We start from the raw sequence: 20,775 nt of genomic DNA on the forward strand, positions 1-20,775 counted from the left end.
CCATGATTAAAGCAAATAAAAAAGAGAATATTAGACCAATTCAGATAAGAATTTCCAAGGTTCCAACTCATTGCTGTAACATTAAAGAGGAGGAAAAGGATGACCATCCTTGGTATCAAGATATATTACGATATGTGAGAAATCGTGAATATCCTGAACAGGCAACTGAAAATGACAAAAGAACTTTGAAAAGGTTAGCTTGCGAATATGTACTAGATGGAGACATCCTTTATAAAAGAAGAAAAGATCAGGTACTTTTGATGTGTGTCGATGCTGTGGAAGCTAGACAAATCCTAGAAGAAGTACATGAAGGTGTTTGTGGGACACATGCTAATGGCTTTACCATGGCAAGGCAAATTATGAGGTTTGGATACTATTGGTCTACTATGGAAGGAGATTGTATCAACTATGCTAAGAAATGTCATAAATGCCAGATATATGGGGACAAGATTCATGTACCACCTTCACCCTTACATGTTATGACTTCCCCATGGCCCTTTTCCTTGTGGGGCATGGACGTCATTGGGCCAATATCACCAAAAGCTTCGAATGGGCATCGTTTCATTTCCGTGTTCATTGACTACTTCACGAAATGGGTAGAGGCAGCTTCATATGCTAGTGTCACCAAGTCAGCAGTAAGTCGTTTCCTGAAAAAGAAGATCATTTGTCGGTATGGAATGCCTGAGAGGATCACATCAGACAATGCATTGAATTTGAACAACAGAACGATTGCGAAAGTGTGCAGCCAATTCAAGATCAAACATCATAATTCATCTCCATATCGCCCAAAGATGAATGGTACAGTGGAAGCTGCCAACAAAAACATCAAGAAGATAGTGGGAAAAATGACTGAAACCTATAGAGATTGGCATGAAAAATTACCATTTGCACTCTTAGCCTACCGAACGTCTGTCAGAACCTCTACTGGGCAACTCCTTTCTCGTTGGTTTATGGGATGGAGGCAGTGTTACCCATTGAAGTAGAAATACCTTCTCTTCGAATTTTGTTAAAGATAAAACTGGATGAAGCAGAATGGATTCAATCGCGGTATAACTAATTGAACTTGATTGAAGAAAAGAGGCTAAGGGCTATTCGTCATGGTCAGATGTATCAGAAGCGAATGATGCGAGCTTATGATAAGAAAGTTCATCCAAGATAATTTCACGAAGGGGACCTGGTGTTGAAAAGATCCTTCCTATACAGAAGGACTTTAGAGGAAAATGGATGCCAAATTGGGAAGGGCCGTATGTTGTGAAGAAGGCTGTATCTGGTGCTGCTCTGATTTTGATAGAAACGGATGGGAAAAGTTTACCCAATCCAGTGAATTCAGACTCAGTCAAGAAATACTTTGTCTAAAGAGAAGGGAAGCCAAGGTGAAAACCCACAAAGGGCGCTTTGAGACTTCAAAAAAAAAAATCGAGAGGCCAAGGTGAAAACCCACAAAGGGCGCCCTGAGACCAAAGGAGTTTTGAGTTGAAAACCCGAAAGGGCAGCTCAAATATTCGAGAAACATGTGGTGACTTTGCTATATCAGATTTGATGAGAAATGGAGTGTGTTACATATCGGGGCATCAACAAAGTACTTTGGATCTTCTAAACACATGTTAAACTCAAAATAGTCTTCATGGAATTTGTACACAGAAGCAGAAAGCTGTGATATGATTGGACCTCGAATTTTTGTTCTGTTTATTATCTTTGGATTCTTTTTCTTATAAAAGATATGTTTTCAGATTAATTTCCTATTGTATTCTGATGATTTGTCTAACTATTCTCAAGATTAAATCATTTGTCTTCCATTACTCATAAAGAGTGTTGCATTGAAATAATAATTGATGAACTAAATATTTTTACAAACGAAGTTTTGCATATTACTCTGGAAATCTCTAGATAATACAAGAAACTAAAACAAAACAATTGTTTGAAGAATTCCCATGAGTAAAGGTCGAAGGCACTCGAGGAAATTTCTTTTTTCAGTCCAAAGGATGATTGGACAATTCAAATGGTTCAGTCATAAGAGAGGATCGCCTTCAGCAGGTCGTAATGTTAAGAGAATGGTATAATAGGACCATTTTGATTCAAAACACGTGAGAGGAGTATGATTGATACTTGGAGTAAAATAAAAGTGGTACTTTGATTGATGAACGAGTAAGGACGTCCGAAATAGGAATCATTTTCATAACATTTTGCATCATGATATGTTTATTTAGAAGCATTGGACTCATTTCGTTCATGGCACCCTAAGTATTAGGCATGAGTACACACGCATTCTACAGGTTATGTCCCTTAGGGGAAAATAAAGATCACCGGTGACATCTGGCATTTCTGTATTGACGGAGAGCAGATCAAAGATAGCAAATTTGGCATCTCTGTATTGACAGAGAGCAGATCGAAGATGACAGATTTGGCGTCTCTGTATTGTTAGAGAGCAAAACAAAGATAGCAGATTTTGCATCTCTGTATTGACAGAGAGTAGATCGAAGATGATAGATTTGGCGTCTCTGTATTGTTAGAGAGCAAGTCGAAGATAGCAGATTTGGCGTCTCTGTATTGCCAGAGAGTAGATCAAAGATAGCAAATTTAGCGTCTTTGTATTGTCAGAGAGCAGATCGAAGATAACAGATTTGGAATCTCTGTATTGTCAGAAAGCAGATCGAAGATAATAGATTTGGCGTCTCTGTATTGTCAAAAAGCAGGTCAAAGATAGCAGATTTGGCGTCTCTGTATTGCCAGAGAGCAGATCGAAGATAGCAGATTTAGTGTCTTTGTATTGTCAGAGAGTAGATCGAAGATAACTGTATTATCAGAGAGCAGGTCAAAGATAGCAGATTTGGTGCCTCTGTATTGCCAGAAAGCAGATCGAAGATAGTAGATTTGGCATCTCTGTATTGTCAGAGAGCAGATCAAACATTTCGGCTTGACGTCTCTATATTGACATGGAGCAGGTTAAAGATAGTAGATTTGACATTCCTGAGTTATGGTGAAGCAAGTTCGAAGCTATCAGAATACTTTTGAGGAAGATGAGGATCAAGATTTCGAGACATTGGCCAGGCCGAGCAAATTTGATCCTTTTATAATCTTTGCTCTATTCCTGTTACACAGTAATAAGCAAAGAGGGGCAGCTGTAACAGCCCAAATTTTCCCGGGCCCATGAAATAAATACAAATAGAGGAAATAACAAAAGTTCATTTACAGTCCATTTACAATAAGCAGGCCTCAAGGCCTGATAAGCCCAAAACCTGCTACACTTGTAACCCAATTGGTCTAAACTAGAATGCCCATTAACCCTATACCCGGTTACACCCAAAACCTTTAGCCCAAATACCTAAAACCCAACAGCCCCAAATACCCAAACCAGACCCAAACTAGCAAGGCCCAGTGCCTAAATCGAATTTGGAAACCTTAGGGTTTCCAGAAGCTTCGCGCCGCAAACACCCAATCGTCGCGCCTCTTCGTCTCGCGCCGTTCTAGTGGCCCTCGATCAGCGCCGTGACTCCGGTTTTTTTTAAAACAGATATACAATAAAAGTACAATAGTTTATCAAAGAAAACAGAGGTGATTAGTTCTTTACCTTTTCTTATTGTTGCAAACATATACAAATGTCATTAAAATAAAAGGAAAGGGAGTTTACCATTGGATTTGTGCCAAAAATGGAGCGTGAGTCCGATATCCTGGGTTTGGCCTGATGGAGGCCGAAGCTCGGAGGACTTCCTCTCATTTCCTCTTTCAGAGGATCTCTGTTCTTTTTTATTAAAAAAAAAGCAGGGGCTAAAATGATTTTTGAATTTTTTTTTTTTACATTTATATGAAACCTATACGTCATCGTTTTGGGATGACCGTTTAATGACCAAAACGGTGTCGTTTTAGGGCTGAGGATCCGCGCGTCTTTGGTAAATGGGCAAATTGCCCAATTTATCCTCCCGCATTTTTATGTTTTTAAAATTTATTTTATTTTTATTTTAATCTGGCCTTAAACTTTTTTATTTATTTCGATTTAGTCCCAATAGTCATTAAAATCTATTCTGAAGAACGACATCGTTTTTAGGGGTTAGGGCTAATTACCCAGTGAGTCCCTCCGTCTTTAATATGCTTTACAATTAGGCCCAAATTGTTTGTTTATTTGCAATTAACCCCGAATTCTTTAATTAAATTCAATTTTAATCCTTTTTATATATTTAATTTATTTTAAATACTATATGTATTATTTTTAGTTATATATAAAAATAGTATATATATTATTTTTAATTATAGGTTATTTTATCATATTATTTATATTTCATTATATATTTTATATTTTATATTTTATTACATATCATATTTTATATTATATTATTCCTATATTATTTTCCTTTTATTATACATATTATTATTACATTATTTATTATTTATTAGTACATAAAATTAAAATTTGTAAATTATTATAAACTGATACATATATTATTATTATATGTTTAATGTCTAATATTTTAAAATTTACTACAAAATTTTATTCCAATTTAACATATTATTATTTTTATAAGTATTAACTTATTATATCATGTAGTGTATTTTGTATATATATATTAATCATCTCTAAAACTCACATTCATCTTTTATACTTTGTTTAAAATATTTTATTAAATACTTCATCTATTTTTTTAAAAAAATTTGTATTTATTTTCTTATCTTTTTTTATTTATATGTTCATAATTTTGTTTATTTATTTTTTGTATCTTTTGTATTTACTTAATATTGTTTTAAAATGGTAATGATATCTCACCACCTATTTGATATTTTTATATTTATTTTTTGCCATATTTGCATAAAAATTGATGTTGTTTTAAGTTATATTTCCATAGAATATTGTTATATATTATGTAATTTATATGTTGCTAGATTCATTGTTTTCTATGTTATATTTTGCATGAAATATTATTATGTATGTATTATGTAGTCTATATTGTATTTTCATTGTTATCTATGATCATATATGGATAAAATGATAACGTATATTGTGTAATTTATGCCATTATTCATCTTTTTATATTATATTTGCATGGAATGTTAAAGTAGGTATCATGTAGGATAATTTATTTAATATTGATCCTTTGTAATATGTCAAATGCATCATCACTTTAAAAACTTTATATTTCATTCAATCTAAAAAGAATTTAAAAATAAGGCAATGTTTTTTGGTAGTTAGGAATTTGGGAAGTAGTGCCCTAATATGCTGGGTTGCGATTTCTCGTTTGTCTAAATACCTAAAATATCCTTCTAAATAAGTTTTGAAAAATCAGAAGATGATTTTAGTTACAAAAGTTTAAGGATATCGTGTCCAATCATGCTGGATGTGATATTTATATTCTTTTGAAGCGAAGGAATCTTGATCCTTTTTAACTCAAATTATTACGGTTTTAAAAGAGATCTTATTTCTAAATTCTTTTAAACTTTTGACATTAAGACAAAACTATTCAATTTGGTACCAATTTTGGGCGTTGCGAGGGTGTTAACCCTTCCTCGTACGTAACCGACTCCCGAGCCCGTTTTCTCATAATTTCTTAGGCCAAAATATTTTATAAGGTGATCCAATCACACCTAAAAAGGTTGGTGGTGACTCTCGTATTCAAAATACCTCCCTTTTAAAAAGAGGTTTCAACAACTTGGCGACTCCACTGGGGACCAATAAGAGAGTCAAGCCAAGAAACTGACTATTTTCTGTCTTAATGTCAGAAGTTTGGAAAATTTTAAAAATTGATCCTTTTTACATGTGTGCTGTATATGTTTGTTATCTTGTTGCCGTACATCGCATTTGCATGACCGCTGTGGTCGCACCCCTAAATGGGAGTGAGAAGCTACGCTTTCGTGAGGTTTTCACCTCCGTATGAGCTAGTGGATTGCTTTCGGGATACTGTACCTATGTCTTCCTGAGATTTTCATCTCCGCATGGCCATAGGGAAATGTGTCCCCTCGAATGAACTTGGTCTATATGAGCCTATAATGGGTGAGGACCGAGGAATCTGTGGTTCAGTACCCTTGCTTTAGAACTAAAACGCACGCTTATAGTGAACTTTAAGTGCTTACCCTAGGGAGTATAGTGATAGCCTTTAGTAAATTACCCTTATAGGTACTTCTTTATTATACTTTTATATATGATACTAACTTATTTTATTTTGCTATCATTGCCTGACATTCAGCATTTAAGGGTGTCGATTCCCAGTTTAATTTCTAGATTAGAAAGTTTTGTAATGAGGAACAAATATCTTGATAAAGTGGAGGACAAAGCTTATGTGTGTGCATGATCTGAGAAAACCTAGTTAGCGAAAGGGGATAGTGTCACTGAGGGGTACACGTTAGAGTTATGGGACTTCACTCGTATCAGTTCGACACAGAATGAGTTCCAGGAGTTGAAGGACATTTGGGCTCAATGGGATGACGAGGCTAAACAGCTATTCTACTAGAATTATGGAGATCTTCCCTATTTGCTAGACATCAAGGTGGATAAGCATCTGTTTCGGGCTATGGTACAGTTCCGGAACCCTGCTTATAGTTGTTTTACATTTGGAGAGGTACACTTAGTACCAACTTTGGAAGAGTATACGACCTTGCTTCGCTGTCCAAAAATTGGAAGGTTGGAAGCACAATATTGGAAGGTTGGAAGCAGCATTACAGAACTGTGAATTACGGATAGAGCAGCTCGAGGTAAGAGAAGGGATTTGGAAGGAAGAGCTTCACCATCTTCAGGATCAAGTTAGAGATAGGGGTTATCTCATGGGAGAAGCCATAGTCCAGATTCGAGAGGTTGCTGATCATTTACAAGACCTAGCAACACAAGCTAACGTATTAAGTACAAAGTATGAGTTAGTGACAGATAGAGGTTTAGAGTTATCTTCATTGTTGTATAGGATTAAAACTCTGGACCTGAGGGCAAAGGCGTATTTGGAATCCGTTTTGTGTAAAGAGTTTTGTCTCTTAAATAACATTTTCTAAAAGGAACTGAATCAGAATCGATATCTTTTAGCATTCATGCATTTGCATCTCATCGCATCATATGTATTGAAGTTTATAGAAAGACCCTAATTAGTTAAAATTATTAGGGAGAAAGAGAGAGTAAGAGAAAGAAAATCTGGAAGCAACACATCCTTACGGTACACGTGCTAAGTCAAAGAATATGGATCAAAGACTTGAGCAGATTCAGAAAAAAATACAAGAGCAGTTGCAGGAGCAATTGGCAAAAATCCAACAAGAGATGAAGGATCAGATGTAGGAGGCTCAAAGGAATATAATGGCTGAGATTGCTCAGCTACTGAGGGGAACAATGGATAAAGGAAAGGCCCCTATGACTACCAAAGAAGAGGATAACGAGGGTCGTCTTCCTGGCTTTACTCCACCTCATGTGCAGACTCAACCTGAGGCATATCCCCGAGGGCCATCCGTCACAATAAGGCCTCAATAGGGACAAGTCGATACTAGAATGCCCATGAACTTTCAAACTGGTTCGGGATTCAACCCTGGAGATAACCCTGCCAATCCAGTTATCCCTGTTCTAGATGTAGCTGAGAGGGAAGAGATGAGACTCAAATCATCAAGGCAATTAGAGGAATGTTGCAGATGGTTAGAGGAGAAGTTTAAGGCACTAGAAAACACTAATAATCATCAGGGAATTGATGCTAAGGACTTGAGATTGGTCCCAGATTTGGTGCTTCCCCATAAGTTCAAAATGTTGGAATTCGAGAAGTACAATGGGACTACTTGCCTTGAAGCCCATATCACCATGTTCTGTAGATGGATGACTGGTTATGTAAACAATGATCAATTATTGATCCATTGTTTTCAGGATAGTTTGGTTGGGGCAGCGGCAAGATGGTATAATCAACTGAGTCGTGCAAGGATCGGTTCTTAGAGAGACTTAGCGCAAGCTTTTATACAACAATATAGTCATGTGACTGACATGACTCCTGATAGAATCACTTTGGAGAATATAGAAAAGAAGCCCAATGAAAGTTTTAGGGAATATGCATAAAGGTGGAGGGAGTTTGCCATGCAAGTTGAACCACCGGTCTTGGAGAAAGAAACTACCATGTTGTTCATTAACACTTTGAAGGCCCCATTCATTACTCATATAATTGGAAGTACCACCAAGAGTTTTGCTGATATAGTTATGGCGGGAGAAATGATTGAGAACGCCATAAGGAGTGGCAAGATAGAGGGGGAAACTCCTAAAAGATCGGCCCCAAGAAGGAAAGAAAATGAGGTGAACAATACGAATAGTTATAATTCAAAAGCGGTTACGATTAATCAGCCCAGAGTGACTACAGTTGAGCAACCAGATTCTCAAAAGCAGGGATCAGGTTCGAGACAAAATCCTAAAAAGGTATCATTTACGCCTATCCCAGTGACGTATCGGGAGCTTTATCAAAGCTAATTTAATGCGCATGCAATAACTCCTTTTCATTTGAAACCTCTGCAACCTCCTTACCCTAAATGGTACGATGCAAACGCCAAATGTGAATACCATGCAGGGATATCGGGCCATTCGATCGAAAATTACACTGGCTTTAAAAAAACAGTGGAAAGACTTATTAAGATAGACGTTGTAAAATTTGATGACACCCCTAGTAATGAGAACCTGTTGCCAAATCATGGTGATCAAGGGGTAAACGCATTGGGGATACTGGTATGAGAAGGATTAAGGAGAGCGTGGCAGAGGTGAGAACGCCGATCTAAATGATTTGGGAAGAAATGGTGAAAAAAGAGATGATAATCTCTAAAGAAAGGAATAGAGGAGTGAGAAACAACTGCGAACTCCATGCTGAAGAGGGACACGAGATCTAGGAATGTGACGAGTTTAAGGCCTTGGTACAAAGCCTTATGGATAATAAGAAGTTTGAATTCTATGACGCTGGATCAGATAAGGGACGTATATGCACATTAGAAGGAGGACCGAAGAATCAAAACCGGCCAAGGATCATTATTTTTTTACCAAGAAATAATGAAGTTGAAATACCAACGGTACCGAATGTCATTATTCATAAACCTGTTTCCTTTCCTTATAAGGATAACAAGAGGGTACCTTAGAAGTATAACTGCAATGTGACATTGCCGGAGAAGGAGGATATAGCTAGTGCCTCTAAGGAGGTTCAAGATGAGGGTTCTTATACACGTAGTGGGAAGCGTTATGATGCAGAAGGCGTTGGAGTCGAGCCCGCAAAAGCAAAAGCCTGTGACAAAGGAAAGGGGACTGAAATACTGGTTAATGAGCCAGTAAGGGAAGAAGAAGCCAGAGAATTTCTAAAATTCTTGAAACACAGTAAGTACAGCGTAGTTGAGCAATTACGCAAACAACCAGCTCGTATATCAGTATTGGCTTTGCTTTTGAGTTCAGCGGTACATCGTGTGGCGTTAATGAAGGTGCTCAATAAGACTTATGTTACTAATGATATATCCGTCAAGAAATTGGATTGATTGGTTATTAACATAAGTGCTGACAATTTCATTTATTTCAACGATGATGAAATCCCACCTGGAGGCATGGGATCAGCTAAGGCTTTGTATATTACCACTCGCTGGAAAGGATATACATTGCCGAGTGTGCTTATTGATAACGGGTTAGCTTTAAACATCATGCTGTTGTCCACATTGAACAGATTACCCATTGACAATTCTCACATGAAAACATGTCGAAATGTAGTGAGAGCATTTGATGGCACGGAGAAAAAGGTCATGGGAAGAATTGATATCCCTTTGATGATTGAGCCAAACACGTGTGAGGTGGACCTTTTAGTAATGGACATCATGCCCTCTTACAATTGCTTGTTGGGGAGGCCTTGGATACATTCGACAGGAGCGATGCCCTCATCTTTGCACCAAAATTGAAGTTAGTAGCCGATGGATGGCTGGTCACCATAAATATGGAAGAAGACATCATAGCGACAGTTACTAGTGATGCACCATATGTAGAAGCAAACGAAGAGGCCATTGAGAGCTCTTTTTGTTCCTTAGAATTCATTAATGCAACATTCATTTTAGAGGGGAATGAGGTTCCACTGCCTAAGATATCCAGAACCACAAGAATGGGTTTGCAGATGACAGTGGGGAAGGGAGCCTTACCAGGAAAAGGATTGGGAAGATACCTCCAAGGAGGGATTCAAGGTCCTGAACTAAAGGATAAGAGAGACCATTTTGGCTTGGGTTTCAGGCCAGATTACAAGCAGAGGGGGAAAGAAATAGAGAAGCGCCAAGAGAGAAGAAGGGCGCGTTTAGATAGAAGAGAGGTAGAGTGGGAACTGATGACATTCCCCCATATATCTCAAACCATTATATCAGGAGGGATGATTCACCCTGAGAGAGGATTGCTTGAAAAGAGAGGCTGAATACTGATATCGTGGTACATCGTCTCCCCATAAGACAAGATTGCAAGCCAGCCCAACAAAAATTGCGAAGTATGAGGCCTGATATTGTGCTAAAAATAAAAGATGAAGTTAAAAAGCAGTTTGATGCTGGATTCCTACAATAGGTTAAGTATTCAGAATGGGTGGTTAACATTGTGCCTGTCCCTAAGAAGGATGGGAAGGTACGAATGTGTGTTGATTACAAAGATCTGAATAAAGCTAGCCCGAAGGACAACTTCCCTTTACCGCACATTGACACTTTAGTGGACAATACAGTGGGATATTCGCTGTTTTCTTTTATGGATGGCTTCTTAAGGTACAATCAGATAAAGATGCATCCTGAGGACATGGATAAAACTACCTTTATAACATTATAGGGCACCTTTTGTTACAAGGTAATGCCATTCGGGTTAAAGAATGCAGGGCCAACATACCAAAGGGCTATGGTGACCTTATTTCATGATATGATGCACAAGGAGATTGAAGTGTATGTTTATGAAATGATTGCTAAATCTCGAACAGAGACGAAGCATATTGAAGTCTTGAGGGAATTGTTCCCGAGGTTAAGAAAGTTTCAGTTGAAGCTTAATCCGGCAAAGTGTATCTTCGGAGCTAGGTCAGGGAAGTTATTGGGCTTTGTGGTTAGCGAAAAGGGAATAGAAGTGGACTCAGACAAAGTTAGAGCCATATGAGAATTGCCTCCACCACGTACTCAGAAGGAAGTTCGTGGTTTTCTTGGAAGGTTGAATTATATTGCTCGGTTTATTTTATAATTAATCGAGAAATACGATCCTATATTTCGCCTCCTTAGAAAACACAACCAAGGGACTTGGGATGAGGAATGCCAGAATGACTTTGATAAAGTCAAACAATACTTGCTAAACGCTCCAGTACTATCTCCACCCAGCCCAGATAAACCATTAATTCTGTACTTATCAATGTTTAGTAATTCTATGAGATACGTGCTTGGTCAACATGATGAATCAGGAAGAAAGGAGAAAGCGATATATTACCTCAGTAAGAAATTCACTGAGTGTGAAATGAGATATTCGCCAATTGAAAAGTTGTGTTACACTTTGATTTGGACGACTAGAAGGTTGAGACAATATATGCTATATTGTCCATTGAGGAGTTGATGTATGTGGCAGTCATTGAAGAATATCCTTGGAGGTTGAACTTTGACGGTGCATCTAACGCGGTAGAAAATGGAATTAGGGCGGTCTTGGTATCCCCAGATGGTGATCATTATCCATTTACATGTAAATTAGATTTTTACTATACAAACAACATGGCCGAATATGAAGCATGCATTATGGGGATTCGAGCAGCCAAATAGCGAAAAATCAGAACCTTGGAAGTATATGGAGACTCTGCGTTGGTAATATACCAGCTTAGGGGTGAATGGGAGACAAGGGACCCTAAATTGATTAATTATCGAAAGGAAGTTTTGGAGTTACTTGAGGAATTTGATAAAATCACCTTCAATTCTCTCCCATGAGATGAAAATCAGATGGTAGATGCTTTAGCAACACTGGCTTCCATGATTAAAGCAAATAAAAAAGAGAATATTAGACCAATTTAGATGAGTATTTCCAAGGTTCCAACTCATTGCTGTAACATTGAAGAGGAGGAAAAGGATGACCATCCTTGGTATCAAGATATATTATGATATGTGAGAAATCGTGAATATCCTGAGCAGGCAGCTGAAAATGACAAAAGAACTTTGAAAAGGTTAGCTTGCAAATATGTACTAGATGGAGAAATCCTTTATAAAAGAAGAAAAGATCAGGTACTTTTGAGGTGTGTCGATGCTGTGGAAGGTAGACAAATCCTGGAAGAAGTACATGAAGGTGTTTGTGGAACACATGCTAATGGCTTTATGATGGCAAGGCAAATTATGAGGTTTGGATACGATTTGTCTACTATGGAAGGAGATTGTATCAACTATGCTAAGAAATGTCATAAATGCCAGATATATGGGGACAAGATTCATGTACCACCTTCACCCTTACATGTTATGACTTCCCCATGGCCCTTTTCCATGTGGGGCATGGACGTCATTGGGCCAATATCACCAAAAGCTTCGAATGGGCATCGTTTCATTTTCGTGGTCATTGACTACTTCACGAAATGGGTAGAGGCAGCTTCATATGCTAGTGTCACCAAGTCAGCAGTAAGTCATTTCCTGAAAAAGGAGATCATTTATCGGTATGGAATGCCTGAGAGGATCACATTAGACAATGCATTGAATTTGAACAATAGCATGATTGCAGAAGTCTGTAGCCAATTCAAGATCAAACATCATAATTCATCTCCATATCGCCCAAATATGAATGAGACAGTGGAAGCTGCCAACAAAAACATCAAGAAGATAGTGGGGAAAATGACTGAAACCTACAGAGATTGGCATGAAAAATTACCATTTGCAGTCTTAGCCTACAGAACGTCCGTCAGAACCTCTACTTGGCCAACTCCTTTCTCGTTAGTTTATGGAATGGAGGCAGTGTTACCCATTGAAGTAGAAATACCTTCTCTTCAAATTTTGTCAGGGATAAAACTGGATGAAGCAGAATGGATTCAATCGCGGTATGACCAATTGAACTTGATTGAAGAAAAGAGGCTAAGGGCTATTCGTCATGGTCAGATGTATCAGAAGCGAATGATGCGAGCTTATGATAAGAAAGTTCGTCCAAGATAATTTCACAAAGGGGACCTTCTGCTGAAAAGATCATTCCCATACAAAAGGACTTTAGAGGAAAATGGATGCCAAATTGGGAAGGGCCGTATGTTGTGAAAAAGGCTTTCTCTGGTGGTGCTCTATTTTTGACAGAAATAGATGGGAAAAGTTTACCCAATCCAGTGAATTCAGACTCAGTAAAGAAGTACTTTGTCTAAAGAGAAGGGAAGCCAAGGTGAAAACCCACAAAGGGCACTTTGAGACTTCAAAAAAAAAATCGAGAGGCCAAGGTGAAAACCCGCAAATGGAACCTTGAGACCAAAGGGGTTTTGAGTTGAAAACCCGAAAGTGCTACTCAAATATTCGAGAAACATGTGGTGACTTTGCTATATCGGATTTGACAAGAAATGGAGTGTGTTACATATCGGGGCATCAACAAAGTACTTTGGATCTTCTAAACACATGTTAAACTCAAAATAGTCTTCATGGAATTTGTACACAGAAGCAGAAAGCTGTGATATGATTGGACATCGAATTTTTGATCTGTTTATTATCTTTGGATTCTTTTTCTTCTCAAAGATATGTTTTCAGATTAATTTCCTATTGTATTCTGATGATTTGTCTAACTATTCTCAAGATTAAATCATTTGTCTTCCATTACTCATAAAGAGTGTTGCATTGAAATAATAATTGATGAACTAAATATTTTTACAAACGAAGTTTTGCATATTACTCTGGAAATCTCTAGATAATACAAGAAACTAAAATAGAACAATTGTTTGAAGACTTCCCATGAGTAAAGGTCGGAGGCACTCGAGAAAATTTCTTTTTTCAGTCCAAAGGATGATTGGACAATTCAAATGATTCATTCATAAGAGAGGATCGCCTTTAGCAGGGTCGTAATGTTAGGAGAATGGTATAATAGGACCAATTTGATTCAAAACACGTGAAAGGAGTATGATTGATACTTGGAGTAAAATAAAAGTGAACTTTGATGGATGAATGAGTAAGGATGTCCAAAATAGGAATCATTTTCATAACATTTTGCATCATGATATGTTTATTTAGGAGCATTGGACTCATTTCATTCATGGCACCCTAAGCATTAGGCATGAGACACACGCATTCTACAAGTTATGTCCCTTAGGGGATAATGTAGATCACCGGTGACATCTGGCATCTCTGTATTGACGGCGAGCAGATCAAAGATAGCAGATTTGGTGTCTCTATTTTGACAGAGAGCAGATCGAAGATGACAGATTTGGAGCCTCTGTTTTGTCAGAGAGTAAATCAAATATAGCAGATTTGGCATCTCTGTATTGACAGAGAGTACATCGAAGATGACAGATTTGGCAGCTCTATATTGTCAGAGAGCAGATCAAAGATAACAGATTTGGCGTCTCTGTATTGTTTGAGAGCAGGTCGAAGATAGCAGATTTGGCGTCTCTGTATTGCCAGAGAGTAGATCGAAGATAGCAGATTTAGCGTCTTTGTATTGTCAGAGAGCATATCGAAGATAACAGATTTGGCATCTCTGTATTGTCAGAGAGCAGATCGAAGATGATAGATTTGGCATCTCTGTATTGTCAGAGAGCAGATCGAAGATAACAGATTTGGCGTCTCTGTATTGCCAAAAAGCAGGTCGAAGATAGCAGATTTGGCGTCTCTGTATTGCCAGAGAGCAGATCGAAGATAGTAGATTTAGCGTCTTTGTATTGTCAGAGAGTAGATCGAAGATAACATATTTGGCATCTCTGTATTGTCAGAGTGTAGGTCAAAGATAGCAGATTTGGCGTCTCAGTATTGCCAAAGAGTAGATCGAAGATAGTAGATTTGGCGTCACTGTATTGTCAGAGAGCAGATCGAACATTTCAGCTTGACGTCTCTATATTGACAGGAAGTAGGTTGAAAATAGTAGATTTCACATTCCTGAGTTATGGTGAAGCAAGTTTGAAGCTATCAGAATACCTTTGAGGAAGATGAGGATCAAGATTTCGAGACATTGGCCAGGCCGAGCAAATTTGGTCCTTTTATAATATTTGCTCTATTCCTGTTACACAGTAATAAGCAAAGAGAGGCGGCTGTAATAGCACAAATTAGCCCGGGCCCATGAAATAAATAAAACTAGAGGAAATAACAAAAGTTCATTTACAGTCCATTTACAATAAATCGGCCTTAAGGCCTGATAAGCCCAAAACCCGCTACACTTGTAACCGAATTGGTCTAAACTAGAATGCCCATTAACTTGATACCCGGTTACACCCAAAACCTTTAGCCCAAATATCTAAAACCCAACAGCCCCAAATACCCAAACCAAACCCAAACTAGCAAGGCCCAGTGCCTAAATCGAATCTGGAAACCCTAGGTTTCCAGAAGTTTCGCGCCCCAAACACCCAATTGTCGCACCTCTTCGTCTCGCGCCGTTCCAGTGGCCCTCCATCAGCTCCGTGACTCCGGCTCCGTATTGCGCAGTAATCAGCGCATTCACCACCGGATTTCTCGCTGTTACATGCAAAAAGGGAAAGAAACAACAGAGACGAAACAAATATAGCAAAAAATAAAATTGAAATCTGTAAATATATTTTATGAGGCTATAAAAGGCCAAATAGAAACAATGTAAAGGGACTACGATTTTTTTAAACAGAGATATACAATAAAAGTACAACAGTATATCAAAGAAAACAGAGGTGATTAGTTCTTTACCTTTTCTTCTTGTTGCAAACATATACAAATGTCATTAAAATAAAAGGAAAGGGAGTTTACCGTTGGATTTGCGCCAAAAATGGAAGCTTTTCAGCTTCCGGCTGTTGCATCCGGCGGAGTTGACGAAGGCGCATGGGCTCGTGAGTCCGATGACCGGGGTTTGGCCAGACGGAGCCCGGAGCCCGGAGGACTTCCTCTCTTTTCCTCTTTCAGAGGATCTCTGTTCCTTTTTTAAAAAAACCAAGGGCTAAAATGATTTTTGAAGTTTTTTTTTTTTACATTTATAAGCAACCTATACGACATCGTTTTGGGATGACCGTTTAATGACCAAAACGGTGTCGTTTTAGGGCTGAGGATCCGTGCGTTGACCCGTGACCCGGGGAGGATCCGCGCGTTTTTGGTAAACGGGCAAATTACCCAATTGATCCTCCCGCATTTTTATGTTTTTAAAATTTATTTTATTTTTATTGTAATCTGACCTTAAACTTTTGTATTTATTTCGATTTAGTCCCAATAGTCATTAAAATCTATTCTGAAGAACGACGTCATTTTTAGGGGTTAGGTCTAATTGCCGAGTGAGTCCCTCCGTCTTTAATATGCTTTTCAATTAGGCCCAAATTGTTTGTTTATTTGCAATTAACCCCAATTCTTTAATTAAATTCAATTTTAATCCTTTTATATATTTAATTTATTTTAAATACTATATGTATTATTTTAGTTATATATAAAAATAGTATATATATTATTTTTAATTATAGGTTATTTTATCATATTATTTATATTTCATTATATTTTTTATATTTTATATTTTATTACATATCATATTTTATTATATATTATTCCTATATTATTTTCCTTTTATTATACATATTATTATTACATTATTTATTATTTATTAGTACATAAAATTAAATTTGTAAATTATGATAAACTAATACATATATTATTATTATATGTTTAATGTCTAATATTTTGAAATTTACTACAAAATTTTATTCTAATTTAACATATTATTATTTTTATAAGTATTAAGTTATTATATCATGTAGTGTATTTTGTATATATATATTAATCATCTCTAAAACTCACCTTCATCTTTTATACTTTGTTTAAAATATTTTATTAAATACTTTATCTATTTTTTTAAAAAATTTGTATTTATTTTCTTATCTTTTTTATTTATATGTTCATAATTTTGTTTATTTATTTTTTGTATCTTTTGTATTTACTTAATATTGTTTTAAAATGGTAATGATATCTCACCACCTATTTGCTATTTTTTATATTTATTGTTTGCCATATTTGCATAAAATTGATGTTGTTTTAAGTTATATTTCCATAGAATATTGTTATATATTATGTAATTTATATGTTGCTAGATTCATTATTTTCTATGTAATATTTTGCATGAAATATTATTATGTATGTATTATGTAGTCTATATTGTATTTTCATTGTTATCTACGATCATATATGCATAAAATGATAACGATATATTGTAATTTTGCCATTATTCATCTTTTTATATTATATTTGCATGGAATGTTAAAGTAGGTATCATGTAGGATAATTTATTTAATATTGATCCTTTGTAATATGTTAAATGCATCATCACTTTAAAAAACTTTATATTTCATTCGATCTAAAAAGAATTTAAAAATAAGGCAATGTTTTTTGGTAGTTAGGAATTCGGGAAGTAGTGCCCTAATATGCTGGGTTGCGATTTCTCGTTTGTCTAAATACCTAAAATATCCTTCTAAATAAGTTTTGAAAAATCACAAGATGATTTTAGTTACAAAAGTTTAAGGATATCGTGTCCAATCATGCTGGATGTGATATTTATATTCTTTTGAAGCGAAGGCATCTTGATCCTTTTTAACTCAAATTATTACGGTTTTAAAAGAGATCTTATTTCTAAATTCTTTCAAACTTTTGACATTAAGACAAAACTATTCAATTTGGTACCAATTTTGGGAGTTGCGAGGGTGCTAACCCTTCCTCGTACGTAACCGACTCCCGAGCCCATTTTCTCATAATTTTGTAGACCAAAATATTTTATAAGGTGATCCAATCACACCTAAAAAGGTTGGTGGCGACTCCCGTATTCAAAATACCTCCCTTTTAGAAAGATGTTTCAATAGCTTGGCGACTCCACTGGGGACCAATAAGAGAGTCAAGCCAAGAAACTAAATATTTTCTGTCTTAACGTCGGAAGTTTGGAAAATTTTAAAAGTTGATCCTTTTTACATGTGTGCTGCATATGTTTGTTATCCTGTTGCCGTACATTGCATTTGCATGACCGCTATGGTCGCACCCCTAAATGGGAGTGAGAAGCTACGCTTTCGTGAGGTTTTCACCTCCGTATGAGCTAGTGGATTGCTTCCGGGATACTGTACCTATGTCTTCGTGAGATTTTCATCTCTGCATGGCCATAGGGAAATGTGTCCCCCTGAACTGAACTTGGTCTATATGAGCCTATAATGGGTGAGGACTGAGGAATCTGCTGGTTCAGGTACCCTTGCTATAGAACTAAAACGCACGCTTATAGTGAACTTTAAGTGCTTACCCTAGGGAGTATAGTGATAGCCTTTAGTAAATTACCCTTATAGGTACTTCTTTATTATACTTTTATATATGATACTAACTTATTTTATTTTGCTATCATTGCCTGACATTCAGCATTTAAGGGTGTCGATTCACAGTTTGATTTCTAGATTAGAAAGTTTTGTAATGAGGAACGAATATCTTGATAAAGTGGAGGACAATGCTTATGTGTGTGCATGGTCAGAGAAAACCCAGTTAGCGAAAGGGGATAGTGTCACTGAGGGGTACACGTCAGAGTTATGGGACTTCACTCGTATCAGTTTGACATAGAATGAGTTCCAGGAGTTGAAGGACATTTGGGCTCAATGGGATGACGAGGCTAAACAGTTGTTCTACTAGAATTATGGAGATCTTCCCTATTTGCTAGACATCAAGGTGGATAAGCATCTGTTTCGGGCTATGGTATAGTTCTGGAACCCTGCTTATAATTGTTTTACATTTGGAGAGGTAGACTTAGTACCTCCTTTGGAAGAGTATACGACCTTGCTTCGCTGTCCAAAAATTCAAGGTAACAAAGCTTATGTTAGGGCTGCCAATCCCCCTACTTTCGTGAATAAATTAATGATGATCACAGGGGTGAGTGAACAGTGGGCCGCAGCTCAAATCAAATAAAAAGGTGATGGTAAATGCATTCCGTGGGAAGTTTGAGGGATTTAATATTGGCACACCCAGATGTGAAGAGGAAGGTTGATGTCTTGGCCTTAAGTATTTATGGTTTGGCGATTTTCCCCAAGGCTTTGGGACACGTAGATGAAGCAGTCGCGGATTTATTCGATCGATTAGGTAAGTAGAATACGCTTGTGCCTGCGATCTTAGCAGAAACATTTAGGTCCTTGAATGCATGTCGAAGAGTTGGGGAAGGCAGATTGTGACACCCCTAACTTGACCCTGGTCGGAAAGTGGTTTCGGGACCACAAAATCGACTCACAAAAGTATATAAATTTTCTTTTCTATGTTTATTATATGTAAAGTTTCATGTGTGAAAGTATCGTGTTTTAATTTTGTCATTTGAATGTGGAATTATTAAAAAGGACTTATGTGAGAAACTTGAAAATGTGATAGGTTGATTTGTAGTGGCCAAATATTGTATGGTTTAAAGTATGAGGACTTGCATGTCAAATATCCCTCCCTCAAGTTAGTGGACGGCAAGGCTAGTGGATGATTGCCATTTTATGCCTTTTATATTAATAAATTAAATGTTAAATGAATAAATAATATGAAGTATGGACTTATATTAAAAGAAATGGGTGATAAAACAAAGTTGGTTCATCTTTCTCTTCTCCATTGCCGTACCTAAAGAGAAAAAGGAGAAATTGAAGTTAAGGCATTTGGTCACCTTTAAGGGATTAAGGTATGTTAATGCTCTTTCATTGAAAATCTTTGTATATTTGGAGTGGTCATCAAGTATAGAAGCTAGCTCATGGCAAATGTTTTTGTAAATTTATGAAGATGACATTTGGTCATGGATGTTTGTATTTTTTTTGATGTTGTTTTTGATGCTTTAGTGTATTGAAGGTTGATTATAGATGAGTTGAGCTTGGTAAAAATTGAATAGTTGTGGCTTAATTGCTTAATGACAATCGGCTATGTTGAAGTGCTAAATGAGTGCTAAATTGAGCTTATGATAGTAATTAGAATTTGGGAAATTTATGCATTTTGTGGTCCAAGTGTGATAAGAACCATACGGTTATGGCATGTAAGCATGAAGATTTGTGGAAGTTTTAGAATTGGCCTAAGTGTTTTCGTCATTAACATATATATATTGCCGAATGTATGCTTGAAGGATTGGTTAAGTACATTGTTGTTAAATGCTTGTTGATTTGTATAATTGTTGCCTAGCTACTAAATGAACTTAGGATGTTATGGATAAGTTCAAGAGTGGCAAAATTGAAATGAAGTTTGCTTGTGCCGAATGTGCATATAAGTAAGTGGAGTTATGTTATAATAGAACTAAATGTGGCTAGTAAAGCCTATTTAGTTTTCTTGTTATGTTTGACCATAAATATGATACATATTGAAATCTATTGTTTTAGATATAGATTAAATGAGATGTGATTGCCAAATGTGATTGTTAAGTGAATAATATTAGTTAAGTACTTAAGCAAATCTATTGTTTTACTTAAGCTTAAGAGCAAAGAGGATCAAAGTCGGATAGGGGAAAAGAGGAAGTAAACGAATAGCCGTGGATATCTAGTCGTCGACCACTTTCGAGGTAAGTTTTAAGTGATTAAACGTTGAGTAAATTCAATCATAATAGAACATAATGAGTTGATTTAATAAGATATGATGTGGCCATGATATGTTTTAAACTCAAATGGTAAGTTCATAAGTGTTTCGACTTGGAAATTTAAGAGCAAATTGTAATAATTTGCTTAGGACAGCAGCAGTGACGTGATTTTAGAAAATCACCATAAATTGTTGGTGTGG

The sequence above is a fragment of the Gossypium arboreum genome, chromosome 3, assembly GCF_025698485.1.
Source record: "Gossypium arboreum isolate Shixiya-1 chromosome 3, ASM2569848v2, whole genome shotgun sequence".
NCBI classification, from domain to species: Eukaryota; Viridiplantae; Streptophyta; class Magnoliopsida; order Malvales; family Malvaceae; genus Gossypium; species Gossypium arboreum.